This window comes from Rhinichthys klamathensis, unplaced genomic scaffold, assembly GCF_029890125.1.
Source record: "Rhinichthys klamathensis goyatoka isolate OS25496 unplaced genomic scaffold, OSU_Roscu_1.1 h1tg000452l_1, whole genome shotgun sequence".
In the NCBI taxonomy this organism is placed as follows: domain Eukaryota; kingdom Metazoa; phylum Chordata; class Actinopteri; order Cypriniformes; family Leuciscidae; genus Rhinichthys; species Rhinichthys klamathensis.
The window spans coordinates 989,740-1,002,196 of record NW_026606944.1 but is presented as its reverse complement, the minus strand read 5'-3'; the positions used below and the strand labels follow the sequence as shown (position 1 = coordinate 1,002,196).

Sequence of the window (12,457 nt, the reverse complement as noted above, 5' to 3'; positions counted from 1 at the left end):
GATCGCGCACCGCTCGCGCATGCGCATCTGACACGAATAAATGTACGCAGCAATAATGAATGTTCCTGGGAGACCGTGGTTGCGCGGGATGTGGATGTTCCAGAAATGTCAAAAAAAAGTGCCCTGGCCTTGAATGACAAGGTAAGGAAAATAAGACTAAATCAAAATTAAATAACCAGGACTAGGTTGACCATGTGATTTTTCTCAGGAGATGTTTTGAGCATTTTACTTCAGATCATAGGCGTCGATTTCGGTGGGGACGGTGGGTACGTGTCCCCACCAGATTTCGTCATGAGTCATTTTGTACCCACCACTCTTGGAAACATTGAGGTACGGATGTACCTAATACAAATAAAACATCTCCAGTTAACTAGCAGAGCATTCATTTAGTTCGCTCTTAAATAAGAGATCTAGCGCTAAAATGTTTTGTTTTTTAACTCAAGCTGAGCGCTCGTGTCCGCTGCTATCAGTGTCGTGGATACAGTGTTCTCTGTGGCTCGCGCACAGTCTTCACTCGGACGCGCACTTCAATCTATCGCCGTTGCGGAGAGACTCTCTATATATTCATTCCGGTGAAATTACAAAATAAAATGCACACAAACGTGTCCCTGGCTGCTTGATATAGACTGTGGCTGCATTCCAAAACGCATACTCAATGAGTAGGTACTTAATTTCAATGAGTACTTACTTAACGAGCGCTAAAAGAGTAGGTACTTAATAGCCAAATCTCGTTGAGTATGAATGCGATCCGGACATCATCCGCCATGTTGACGTTATCATGTGACCTATGACGTTATCACAAGCGCAACAATTTAAAAGTTATGAGCAACAGGTGCACCACCGACATCTCACTGCATCAGTACAACCTAACTAGAACAGTTTTTCATCAGCGTTTGAAATGGTTGGCATGTCTGCAATAGTTAGACGAATGTGTGCACAAAGGAGACGTCGGGCTGCTGCTCGGAGATCTCGCCTTTGGAGAAGACTGATGATTTTACACTCAAAGAAAGCAAGTATTACTACTTAAAAAAAATAAGATTACCCCAGAATGAATTGCATTACTAGCCCACCCCAACACTTATGCACAATAATGACAAATGCTGACCAGCACTTAATTATATAAAATTTTCTTAATTAAAATTATATATTTTGGTAAAACAAGCAAACTGTTGTATTGTCATATGACATAGATGTATGAATACACACTAGACAAATGCAGCTGATGTGAATACATACAATTTCATTCAAGCAATGATTGATGCAAGAATTCATGAAATGAATATTTTATTGAAACATGAATAAATATTTAATATGAAACATGTATAAAAATAAGTAAGTAAATGAATGAATAAAAGATATCATATCATCACAATAAATAAATACATATACAAGTCAATACCACATGAAACATTGCTTTATACAAGCTTTTTGTTCTAACAAACTATGATGTATTGACAGGCGGTGAACCCCACATCATCCTGCCATCTCAACAGAGGTGTTCCCATTCTGCTGCTTTATTTTGATGAAGCAGCTGATCACCGTGCCCACCTTCGCCTGTCTCTGCCGTCCATCATGTCCCTGATTGCTGCAGTCAGACTGGGATCGGAGCATGGATGGGAACGGGTTCCTGCACTGGCTGGCCCATGCAGCATCCTACAGGGTGGTGTCGCAGGCCTTCGACATCCCAAAGACCTCTGTGTATAACATTGTGCACAGAGTGAGCAAGGCCATCATGGGAATTTTGAGGAGGGTGATCTGCTTTCCGACCGGAGATGACCTGGAGGCAGTGGGAGCAGGATTTGCACAGCTGTCTGGGTCACCAGCTTTCAGCAGAGCAGTTGGTGCAATAGACGGCTGTCATATCCGTATCAAACCTCCAGCAAATAACTCCCACTGCTACTTCAACAGGAAGCTGTTTCACTCCATCCAACTCCAGGCCATCTCTGATCACCGGGGGAGATTCCTTGATGTGTTTGTGGGGTATCCTGGGTCTGTGCACGATGCCAGGGTGCTGAGGAACAGCCCAGTGTATGCTGGCAGTGTATATCCACCTGCAGGCAAGTGCATCCTCGGGGATGGAGGCTATCCTTGCCTGAGTGCCCCCATCTGCCTCATCACCCCGTACAGAGAGCCAGTACAGAACCCTGTGCAGGCTCGGTTCAACAGCAAGCACTCCCGTGCCCGCAACATCGTGGAGAGAGCGTTTGGGAGGCTGAAGACACGCTGGCGCTGCATTTTCTTCAAGGCCTTGGAGGTGAGCCCTGCCTTCGTGCCTGAGGTTGTTGCGTGCTGCGCTGTGCTTCACAATCTCGCTCTAGCCAATGGGGACATCGTTGAGCCAGAGGATGAGGAAGACCTTGATGACGGCCTCCCTAATCCCCACAACCTTGAAGCAAGAGTGGGAGAACATGCACGGGACAATCTGGCTGCTGCAGTGTCTGCTCCAAACATCCCTGTGCCTGCTCTCCATGAGCACGACTACCTTTAAAACATTTAAGAAAATTAAAATGTTTTACAATTCATTTTGTCAGCATTCCGTTTCTTGCCAAATGTAATTTTATAGGTTTACAATTACATGCAAATATTAGTTAGAGCTTTACTACCTTTGTAGTGTAGTGGGCCAAACCACTGAACTGGTTAGCAGAAGATTGCTGGTCGATCAGCAAGGCTCTTTACTCCAGGCTGGCCCAGGGTCATTGTCCCTGTAATAAATGCATTTAGTCACTTTGGATAAAAACATCTGCATAAATGTGATTGATTTTTGTAAAGCTTTTTTTTTTTAAATGGTCTCAGACATAAACGCTCAAAGCTGCTTATTTCGTCAAGGTATTACTATAATACAAAATGCATACATACATTTACTACAATTTCTATTTGGTGGGTGAAAGGGTTAGTTCACCTCAACATATAAATACAGCCATTATTTATGTGCTTTCATGCTGTTAGATCCCTCTGTTTTTTATTGTTTAAATACAAAAGGGAATTTTTGTCAAGTTTGTTCTGCTGGTTTCATACAATATCAGTCAATGGAGCCCAACTTTCAGAAGCTTCCTGGCATTTTGATTATGCTTTTGAAGCTTCTGAAAGTCTATTGAGTGGTATTGTATTAAACCAACAGTACAAACCTGACCAAAATCACCTTTTGTGTTCAGGAAAACAAAAACAAAAACAGAGGGATCAAACAACATGAAGGGGAGTAAATAATGACTGAATTATTTGCTTGGGTTCACTAACCATAGTTAATGCAAAACTTAAGGTAGTTTGTGTAAACAGTCTCAAGTTCAGCTTAGGTCATGGAGGGCTATTGTCCAACCCTAATTATACACACCTGAATCAATTTAAACCAATTAGTAACTGACTACTTGAAAATTACAGACAGGTGTGCAAGAACTGAACCCTCCATGACCTGCCTTGACAATCCCTGCATGAGCTCTGTGTGCATTTAGAAATCATATAATACACTCCAATAAAACAGTTGTTTTAAAGTTGTTTTTTTTACATTACACCACCCATTCACTAATTATTCATCACTTCATAAATATTTAATTTATGAATTTTATCACAATCTTAAAGTATCAATAAATTCCTAGAAGTCTATAATGTAGGCTACTGTGAATGCCTAGAAATTGTTTGTTTTATATACATAGTATTGTACAAAAATCTTAGGCCACCATTTGTTGTTGTTGCACAGTACTGTGTGTGTATGTATATATATATCATTTAATTCATTTTAACCCAATTGTGTAAATTATCATAAGATGTTTTTTGTTATTGAATTTATTTTTTTGCAAGGATTTCAAGGACAGAAAGGAATTTTTCATCCCTTTCTTTTGTTTCTTTATCTCTCCTTTCCTCTCTCTCGCTTGCCTCCCGGTGCCATCTCTCTTCTCTTTCTCTTACTTCTCTTTCTTGCCTTTCGTCTTTCTCTCGTCTCTCCCGTTCTCTTCTATCCTCCTTCTCCTCCATTTCTCTCCACAGTCTCTCCTCCCTCTCAGCTGCTTTCCTCTCTCTCTCCTCTTCCCTCTCCTCCATCTCCTGGATCAGGTCCTCCAGATCTTTCACCCTTTTCCTGGCTCTTGCTGGCTCTGGCCTCACTGAGGATGAAGAGGGTGAAGAGGCCACAGCAACATCCGGCCCACATGAGGCAACGAGGGCAGGAGGAGAGATGGAGGGTCTGCCCCCAATTGCCTCATACATGGCAGTGTACCACTTCCAGGACGCTGCTGTGGCCCCTCCATCCTCAGTGCTCACCCCTGTCTGCGGACATTTCAGATCCTGCAAAAATGCACAAGCATGATACAAAAGCAGTCATTTTAACATCACAATATTTAATTATTTTATTTCTGTATTAGAAGTAACAAAATTATCTTACTTTGTATTTTTGTTTAAGGTTTTCCCATTTTTTTTTTTACAAATGCCGCCGTCAACCTGCTGGGTAGGTCCTGCTCCACCACAAAAGATCTGCAGCAAATGCAGAGAAATCAAGGATCAAAAAAGTGCTGTAATATCTCTGTTGAGATATACTACAAATAAACAATTAAATAGATTTTTAATTATTTCTGTATACTCACTCAAAGCCTTTGATGGCAGCATTACGCTTTCCGGTGAAGAGGGCTTCATGAGCCACTCTCCACCGGATAAGCAGATGCGTGTGCTCATCTGTCCCTGTAACATCCAGACAAGATTTACGTTACCTCTGTGATTTATAAGCTCAATACTACATTTACATGTTGTTCATAAATCTTCCACAATTTTTCAACAGTACTTATGGACAAATGAAATAGATTACTTATGTTTAGTTACTTTATGTAAATTTATTAAACATTCGTCTAATGAAAACAGTGTTGACAACAGTGAATTATCTTAAACAATAGTACACATACATAACTCAGAAGTCTATTTCATATCTATTAGACGTAGAAATATGCAATTCTTATATTAGATTTTCTTACCAGATATTAAATAGACATTTAGTAATTGTATTAGAGATGCATACGGTTTAAAATGTATGCAAATCCACTTTGGAGACGTATGTGTCCTTACTGGAGCTCCTCTGTTAGCTAACTTAATAAAATGTGATTTACAGCAAAATCACAAATTTACCATACTATATAGCGTCTTTACACCTTCAACAATTCAACAGTTTACTGTACAGTAGTTCAACACATGCGATCATTTGATTTGTAATATCTAATACTCACATTTGAAAACACTCTCGTCCGTCATCATTTGCGTCATGTTCGAGTATGACCTATCCTTCTTCTTCTTTTTTATGACGTATCCTCTCGCGTGGCCTCCTGGGATAGAAGAGTATCCATCGGTTGAGCACTCAAAAATCTGTCCGGAAGCAGTAAGCCATCCGGGAACTTCTCGCCTACTCTTTTATGAATACTGATGTTTCGAACGTACTGCTTCCTTCACGTACTGTTTTCGCCTACTATATAGTAGGAGAGTAGGCATATTGGAACGCACTTAAGTCCGAATCTCGCGATAATTAGTACGTCATCCAGGTAATTCTCGCCTACTCTTTTGGATTCATACATACTTTTTCGCTCGCCTACTCTTTTTCCCATACTAAATAGTAGGGAAGTATGCGGTTTGGAACGCAGCCTGTAACCACTGAGGAACGTATTCAGTTTTGAGAGAAAAAAAAACTATACCGAGGGCGGATTAGAACCCGTAACCTCTGACACGCTTGGCGGATTAGAACCCGTAACCTCTGACACGCTTGGCAAAAGATCTACCACTAGACCATTTCAGAACTCAAACTTTATTTACGGGTTAAACAGGCTGCAGTTTGTACCCAGCACTTTTGAAAATGCACTTCTGAATGCGTCTCTGTCCCCACCACATTTCAAACCAAACTGACGCCCGTGCTTCAGATACCGGATTATCAGCAAACTGCCAAGAGAACTGCTAATTTAACGTTAGCTGGCTACTTAAAATAAACTAGCAATCTATTCAGTCAGCATATTTGTATTTGATCTGTGTGAATTACAGAAATATAAGACTTGCTAGACCCAAGTTACCTTTAGCTACCAAGCTCTGTGGTTAATGAAAATTAAATCAACCATTTATTCTCCAACTTTCAGAGATAAATTGAAATGAGTGGAGCATATCCACCCAAGAAGAGGAAACTGACTTACTTCTTCAAAAGGTGGGGTGATATTCCAGACATTTTTAGCATGACTAGCTCTGTAACATGTTGGCAGTAGAGATGGGACAGTATGAAAATGACCAAAATTATCACAGTGTTCGGTATTATTGCGGTATTTTTAAAAGTGTGTTCAATATGTTCAGAAAGCACTGACAGCCTGTCAGTGACAGGCCTACACAAGCTGAAATAGTTTCAAAAAGTGTAACAGTGCTTAATATATTACAAAAATATAGGCAATATGCTTGTAAAAACTATTGAAAACGGTCTGAAACACTGAAAGAAATGGAAGCTTTAGCGTTAAGTTCTGCCAGGAAGACTCAATTGCTACGTCACTTATTACCTTCTCATCTATCCAATCATGTCTAATACTTGCGGTATAAAAGACCAGTACTTACACATGTTTGAGTTCGCAGATGCTGACGCTTTCATTCATGCTCTCGTTCAGTCGCCTTCATTCATGCTCTCGTTCAGTCGCCAGCCAACATGTTTCAGGACACGCATATTGTTTTACTATTATTGAGTTCAGACGATGGATATGTCCCGCCGTGTCTCCTGCTACACTTCGAGGTTCCCGCGTTTAGTATGGTTTAGTGCCGCATCTCCCCGTATGCACAGTGGTCTTCGGAGAGTTTTTGATCAGCCAAGGTCTCTCATGAGAAGTTCTGCTCTCTAGGCCTAAAACACCCTGGGTAACCAGTTTTCATTTCACGTCATCAAAAGCCTCAACAGCGTCAGCTCAGCCAGGATAATCCGGCAGGAAGAGAACTATGTCATCCTCAACAACTTGTCCAGCAAAAGAACCTCGCTGTCTGCACGGGTGCATTATCCCGCAGATCACCGATCCACCGACATGAATCAACAACTCTGCAAATCACGAGAGGCGATCTTCTCTCGCTGGTTCAAGTTCAAGCTCCACTTCCAAGGCTTTCAAGTCGGTTTTTCAAGTTTGGTAGGCGCTTCCACCAGCCACTGTTAATATGTCCCCTCTATCATGATTAAACTTCATCCAGGTAAGTATTTCTCCGTTGCTTCCTACACCAGCGGCAGAATTCAAATTGGAGTCCACGGTGACGTGGCGTACGTGTTCATAATTACTACTGATCTGTATTACGACTGATGGGGCCGGATAGCTCGCCTTAAAGGGGAAATGTTCATAGCAAGTGTAAACAAGTTTCGCGTCACCGATATTCCACAGTACAGTGATCTAATAATATCAGCGTTGTCGAGACCACGCTCTCGCGGGCAGTTTGCAAATACCCACTAACAACTGAGTAACTGGTTTAAAAATAAATAAATAAACCTGAGCTAAAGAGAGCAAGTTGTTCATTGGCTGTTATGCATTCTGTAGTGGATATCTCTACAATGGCAGTTAATTACATATTTACATAAGTGTTGTAATTTCACAAACAACAATTTTTAACATTTAGGCTACTTTAAAATCATATTATAAGTCCCTTAATGAAATTAGATCTACAATATTGGAAATGTGTTCAATTGCTGTAATATTCAACCTTTCCTGGTGACTACTTAATCCACTGATATGTGTGATAGAAATATTTTATGTAATGGGTATTTCCACATTAATGTACAGAAAAATGAAGACTAAGGATGCTCCTGTCAAAGGCCACATATCCTTAGCAAAAACTGTTAACTCAGTAGAACTAACAGTCATATTAGTTTTATCAAGTCAACCAATCAAACAGAACTAATCAGTGAAGGAGCCTCGAGTGGCATTGTCTTTGCTCAACTGTATGATTTACATGTTCATGTATCTTTCTATTCAAGAGTCTCAACTGTTGTTGTGGCCAGCGATGAATGGGGCTATTTCTGCAAAGAACAACTTGGGAGCCATGTCAGGCATATGCTGCACATCTGAGAAAAGGATTCTACGCTCAAAAGACAACAGATCAAGTATCATTTAGGTAATGATAGTAGCTTCTTGACAGGACGCCGTCACCTTACTTCAGGTAAGTACCGTATTAAGAAGTCAGATTTAGCCGGTTAAGAATAAAAAAAAAAAAAAAAACACACTAGACAAAGGGTGCACGTCCAATCTTAGATTCGGATATCTAGATCAGTAAAGGCTAGATGAATCTTCTAAGCTTACTCAAGGTTCGTTTCGTCCACTCTTCACAAAATCATCCTATAACGGTCGTTAGCGTCCTTAGGGATTTGACGTGATCGCAAAATATATTATATCTTTGTGCTTACAAAGCATGGTTGTCATCAAGGCAGATCTTATTGTTAGGCGATCATGCCATTCCTGAGACGTTAATTTGGCTATCAATCGTCTTCAATTTCATAATTAATCATTGCTTATTCCTGCCAATGCAAAGCCATAAGCTACGTGCTTTCATTCTTTGTTACAGGCTTTCAGACGGCTTTTGCCGTTCAGCAACCCGGATCCATCACCCTGCCCTCTTCTAACAGAGTTTGTTAAATTAGTAATGTTTTGCTTTTCTTTTCAGATTCCTGTTTTCACATCCTGATCACGGCCGATTGTTCCTTCCTCGTCTACAATTACGAAATCGTAATTTAATATTTCTTCCATTCATAGTTTGCTCGCAGGCATTTAAATTCACGCAAGTATTTTAATACTAATTATCCAAGTTTGTTTATCATACCTTCTCTTTGTCTGCTACTTAAGGCATAGCCAAGACCTGTACTAAACCTCCGATAAACGCCTGCCAATCACATTGTATCACAAAGATAAAAATGTGTATAATTGTGCCCTTTTCGCAGGTTATGTGTTCAAGTTCGTTTATTTATATAGCACATTTAAACAGCCGCTTAGACAGACCAAAGTGCTTTACAGAACCAGAACACACAAATAAGAAAAGTAAAAACAGCAAAATATGTGATGGGTCTCCGGTGTGTATGTGGGGTTTGCCTCGGAATGCCCACAGATAATTTTGAATAGCATGTTGGAATGGTCATTTCGAAAGTGATTAAGCATATCGTTTTGTCTATCCCTTTGGATGTGGCAGGGCTGCTACTCCCGGCACAGGGGTCGGAGTTTCAACAGCTCGTTTTGCAGCTTCGATTACCTCTCACCAACAATTATAAACTTTTCTCTTTGCTCAACCGGGATCATTCAAGATGGAGAGACTTAAGAAGTGTCTACATATAGAGAACATTCCGGATGGTCGTTGATGAATTATGTAGCTCATCGTAGCTATCTCTAGTCACTAATTAGCTTATTCTGTCTCGATTTTCTTTAAATCATGTCCCGTGGGCAGGATTCATGTAAATTTAGGTTGTGCTGCACTAACCCAGGAGGAATTTCGTTAGCTCCTCTCACCGCTGTTGTAGTCTTTAAAAAGCAATTTTTAAATGAATTTCTCCCATTGCTTGAACTTTGAGTGTTGTAACCTTGAAGATGTTGGTTATGCTTATACGGCAACATTTCACACTAAGTAAGTTAGAAAAGCAAAATCCATCCAACCCCCTTTTATTACTTTCTGTCCGTAATGGTCTCTTTTCTATTGGTATTCAGATTGTAGCTGTCTGTTACAGCGTCATGCATGGCTCATGCATCCAGGGGATTCACTCCAGGAGCTAAATGCTCCGATTTCCCCATGGTCTCTTCTTATTTGCGTTTCTCACCTAATTTCTTTACTCTCTTTCTTAAGAACTCTAAGAATGACTCTCAAGGCTCTGTTTCACTTATCAATTTATTAATTAGTTATAAATTCTGTCCCTTCTCATCTATGATTAATTTCTTTAAGTTCCCCTCCATTTATCCTAACTAACGGAGCACTTCTCTCTGAGGCCTAGTTCAGGACTCATCAGTTCTGTCCTCAAAAGCTGCAGTCTATCTCCCTCCCAGTATACTGGTTATTCCTTCAGGATCGAGGCAGCCACTACAGCAGCTGATCATGGCATTTCTACTTCAGCTATTAAGGTGGTCTTCCTCTGCATTAGAGTCTATATAAGACCTGATTCAAAATCATCCTCGAAGCTCAGCAAGCTCTTCACTAAAACGGTTCAGGTAAATAACCTTTGCAACTACTGGTGGTGGTGCCATGATAATACATTCTCACAATTGGTCTTAAATTCTGCTTGCAATTACAAATGGTCAATGAGTCATCGTCTATATGTGGCCTAGTGGCCTTGTCTTAATGTGGCCTTGTCTCTATGTGGCAGTAGTAGCCGTTGTGGTCTTGTCCCATGTGGTCTTTATGGTCTTAAAAAAAAAAAAAAAAAAAAAAAAAAAAAAAATCATGCAAGTGCATGATATACATGTTCAGTGTGGTCTACTGTGACCGTGTAGCCTAATGTGGCCTTGTCCCGTGGTCTTGTGGCCAGTTATGGCATGGTTCTGTGTGGCCTAGTGGCTGTGTCTCGTTGGCCTTGTATCCGTGTGGCATTAGCAGCCTTGTGGCCCAGCGGGCCTTGTCTCTGTGCGGGTCTCAAGGCCTTGTGGCATAATGTTGCCTTGTCCTATGTGTGGCCTACATGGTCTTGTGGCCTTTATGGCCTCGGTTCTGTGTGGCCTAGTGGCCGTTGTCCCTGTGTGACCTCGTCTCAGTGTGGGCTTACGATATCGCGGCCCTTGCGGCCTCATTCTATGTTCAGTGTGGTCTACTGTGACCGTGTAGCCTAATGTGGCCTTGTCCCGTGGTCTTGTGGCCAGTTATGGCATTGGTTCTATGTGGCCTAAGGCCTTGTCGATGAGTGGTTCTGTCTCTGTATGGCTTTAGCAGCCTTGTGGCCCAGCGGGCCTTGTCTCTGTGTGGGTCTAGAGGCCTTGTGGCACAAAGTTGCCTTGTCCTGTATGTAAAAAATGGCCAGTGGTCTGTGGCCCTTAGTGGCGCGGTTCAATGTGGCCTAGTGGCCGTTGTCTGTGTGGCTTGCTCTGTGTGGTCTATAGTGGCCTTGTGGCACAAGTTGCCTTGTCCTGTATGTAAAAAATGGCCAGTGGTCTGTGGCCTTTAGTGGCGCGGTTCAATGTGGCCAAGCGGCCGTTGTCTGTGTGGCCAAGCGGCCTTGAGGCATTGTTGCCTCGCTAAAAAATGGCCATGTGGTCTTGTGGTCCTTGCGGCCTGGTTTTGTGTGGCCTTGCGGCCTTGTCCAGTCTACCTCGTTCTATGTGCGGCATTAGAGGCCGTTGTGGCTCATTGCGGCCTTGTCTCTGTGGTCTAGCAAGGCCATGTGGCCGGGCGGCCTTGTGTCTGTGGTCTATCATGGCCGTGTGGTCCAATGTGGCCAGTTTGCGGTCTAAGGAGGCCTGCTCTGTGTACGGCCCTAGGCGGCCTGCTCTGTGTGGTCCAATGAGGCCCGGCCCAATGTGGCTTCGTCTGTGTGGTCCATCGCGGCCTTGTCTCTGTGTGGTCCAATGAGGCCTGGCCAATGTGTCTGTTTTGTGTGGTCCATCGAGGCCTTGTCTCTGTGTGGTCCAATGAGGCCTGGCCCAATGTGGCATTGTCTGTGTGGTCCATCGTGGCCTCGTCTCTGTGTGGTCCAATGAGGCCTGGCCCAATGTGGCTCTGTTCTGTGTGGTCCATCGCGGCCTTGTCTCTGCGTGGCCCAAGGTGGCCTGGCCCAATGTGGCTCTGTTCTGTGTGGTCCATCGCGGCCTTGTCTCTGCGTGGCCCAAGGTGGCCTGGCCCAATGTGGCTCTGTTCTGTGTGGTCCATCGAGGCCTTGTCTCCGTGCGGTCTGTTACGGCCTCGTCCCATGTGGCCGGTTCTGTATGGCCAAGGTGGCCTTTTCTCTGTGGTTCTATAACAGCTTGTGTCCCATGACCTGTCCCCATGTCCTAAGTTAGCCTCATCTCAGTTAGTCACTATTCCACAACACTTGCTTCCCTCCAATTCATTCACAGGGAAACTGGTTTCGATCAGACGTAAGTGCGTCTCAAAACATAAGTCGCTCTGGATGAAAGCGTCAGCATGGATAAATGCTAATGTACATACAGCAGCAGAACATAAATGCATAAATGCTTTATTCACGTCTTCTCATAGTACCTTTCAGGCTCACTATGAAGTCGTCTCTCACTAATTAGTTAATGGCTACGAGGCTTTCCACATTTCATGTTCATGCCCATTATTAACTCCCTTTTCTTTCTATTTTAGGCTCTAAAGGATACACGACTGGTGGGTATACTTTTCTTTACCGTTTTTTGGGGGTGGGCTCCGTCCTGGTGGAATTATCTTCCACCTATTTTTGGGGGTCGGCTGCGCCCCTGCCTTCGTCTTCAGGCAGGAAATGCAGAGTCCGGACCCTCGGATTGCGAGCTATGGACGGGGCCTACGCCAAAGAACTTTATTGCTTGCTGGGCTATCAATAAATGTATTT

General features: G+C 42.7%; 1 protein-coding gene and 1 long non-coding RNA gene across 2 annotated transcripts in view; one reads left to right on the top strand and one right to left on the bottom strand.

Annotated features, from left to right (window-relative positions):
* Positions 1-12,457, top strand: part of LOC130071690 (gastrula zinc finger protein XlCGF8.2DB-like) — a 152,008-nt gene that overhangs the window by 68,581 nt on the left and 70,970 nt on the right. The window lies entirely within an intron of this gene.
* On the bottom strand, positions 2,123-4,424 carry LOC130071711 (uncharacterized). The gene is made up of 4 exons (XR_008804030.1): positions 4,373-4,424; positions 3,901-4,275; positions 2,604-2,702; positions 2,123-2,478 (listed from the first exon to the last, which is right to left on the bottom strand). It is a non-coding gene; the product is annotated as an uncharacterized LOC130071711 (long non-coding RNA).